Source organism: Pundamilia nyererei, unplaced genomic scaffold (genome assembly GCF_000239375.1).
Source record: "Pundamilia nyererei isolate P.nyererei 1_Seehausen unplaced genomic scaffold, PunNye1.0 scaffold00868, whole genome shotgun sequence".
Classification (NCBI taxonomy): domain Eukaryota; kingdom Metazoa; phylum Chordata; class Actinopteri; order Cichliformes; family Cichlidae; genus Pundamilia; species Pundamilia nyererei.
In genome coordinates, this window is record NW_005188269.1 from 10,569 (window position 1) to 13,026 (window position 2,458).

Below are 2,458 nucleotides of genomic sequence, written 5' to 3' on the forward strand. Positions count from 1 at the left end.
TGGTCCTGTCTGAGCTTTCTTTATGCCTAATGAACTGCTTTAGTGGTGGTGGAGCAAGGGAGTGTAAGACTTTATATATTAAACACAATCTTTTAAGTTTCACTAAGTTATTGAAGTTCAGTATTTTATGTTTTTTTAACACATGACAGTGGTGGTGGGAAGTCGGTTTTTACATTGTGACCATTTACCTTTGACTGCCCATCATGTTCACCTTGTACCTTTGGCTCTTGGAAGCTGAACTGTTGAACAGCTGATTCACACTGTTCCACATCATTTTTACAGCTGTCATATTCACAGTCCTCTAAAACTTTTATTTTGGCTGTAGAAGCAGCAATAGCTGTCTCAATGTCAAGCTGTTCTCTTCTTGCCTTTAACTTACATTCTTCAATGTCCAAGGCTTGTCTCTGTTTCAAGGATGCGGCTCATGGAAGCAGAGCAGCGCACTCTGCTTCCCCTTTCTGCCGTACAGATGATACCGATGAAACTCTGGACGACCTCGATGAGTGGCTACTGACTGAGCTTCTTCTGACGCTGGTATCTGATTTCTTTGCAGTGGGTGTAGCAGCCACTGACACGCTGTCATCTGGGCTCGTGTCATCTTGATGCTGATTTCTTGTTACGATGATCCATTTTTCAACTTCAGTCATAAACGCACTGAACTGCTTCACTTTTGCATTGAACCAGAGCATCTGATCCACATTCCTTCATCTTCTGGCAACAGCGACAGTACATCATCATTTGCCCTTAAGAATTCTTCATGTAGCTTTGAAAAGTTACTTAAATGTTCATCAACAATGTCAAGACTTTCATTCTCTTTTATTACTCCACTAATTTTATTCATTTTCGAAGTTAATTGTGACCGCTTGGACCTTCTTGCGTTTATGTGCCTGCCAAGCTGTTCTTCCGATCCTCTTTTCGGCCACAAGGGGGCCCAGGGGACCTTGCCGGTCTTCATCCGCCATCTTTGCTCCTTTTACACAATTTCTTATTCAACAAGTGTTCATGAAACAAAATGTCTATGACACAGAGCTGAGGCTTTCATAGTGAATGTCATCTTTCTTAAGACCACTGTCACTGTCATTGTCTTATTTGTAAGTAATCTAGTATGTTAATTGTTCAATTTTGGCATGACTTGTAGCTTGGCAGCATATCATGGTCCAAAACTTTATCCATGGAAGCTTATTTCTTTTCTTCTTAGATTCTTCATGCACACAGTTCTGTACGCTTAACTGATTTGCAGTATCCAACTTGTACGACCTCATAGCGATGCAGCTGTCTCGCTCTGGAGCAGGATGGTTTTACTTAATGTAGTGGCTCTCTTAGTTTATTTTTTCTTATATTTAAAATGAGACTGGATGGACAAGAGGCTGTTTTACGTGTCGGTTTGTGCAACAACGACTAAAACCATCGTCTTGCTCCACCATCCACTTGTTTATTTTTCACAAACCTTTCACAATAAAAGCACCATATTCTTTTCAGACCTTTCAAAATAAAACATCGAATAATTATAAATGGTGCTAACAGCTACTTCAGTTTGTTTTGCAGGACAGTTTATGTTATGTATATGAAAAGCATAACTTTGTTAGCATACATCATGTGTATATCCAGCATCCATTAAAAAAATATTTAAAATGAAATGGGGCATTACAGCTAAGCATTATATTTCCATGTTGTCATGTGAGGTAGCACCAGTGATGGATACATCAGTAGGATTGTCTTTTGTTATTTTATTGTTAAGTAAAATGCAGATGTCTGAAAATCCTACTTAACTACAGTAATGAAGTATTTATACTTTGCTAATTCCCGCCTTTGGACATGTTGTTGGCAAATTGTTTTTCTTACTTTCATATTTTATACTATGTTCAAAAGGGTCAAGTTTTATTTTGGAGGTGTGTTGTGCTTGATAAATTTTCATTACACAAGTTGGATAAAGGAACAAACAGGTGCTTTAGTGAGCTCAATCATATGCTTTCCTGTAAAGCAAAAAGAAAGAGAAAAGCCTTGATGTTCTTTTATCTGGTGAAGTTATAAAAATATAGATTTTTTTCTTTAAAGCTTGAATTCTGTGAAATGCACAGTGTTGGGGAGTAACGGAATACATGTACCGGCGTCACGTATTTAAAACACAAAATATGAGTAACTGTATTCATTACAGTTACCGTTTAAAAAGGTGGTATTCAGAATACAGTTACTTTGTTGAAATAAATGGATTACATGGCGGTATTTTCCTGTTTCATGTGTTAGGCTATGCCCTCTCTATTTTTGGTAATTCCACAATTTGAACAAATTATTGTTCAAAAAATTATTTAATATGAAGGCAATAGGCAGAGTGTTACAGGCATAGCTCTAAAGAATGTAGCCTCATGGGCAGTGTAAGCTATTAAGACTCGACTGTACACTGTGTTCGTGTTTTCCTCCAAGTTCCGTTGGAGCAGCCTTTCAACGCCTCTCTCTGTCT

At 37.9% G+C, this 2,458-nt stretch overlaps 1 long non-coding RNA gene across 1 annotated transcript in view; it reads left to right on the plus strand.

Moving 5' to 3' along the window:
• LOC102199553 (uncharacterized) overlaps positions 1-2,458 on the plus strand; it is an 11,747-nt gene that overhangs the window by 8,256 nt on the left and 1,033 nt on the right. The gene's annotated exons all lie outside the window — the stretch shown is intronic.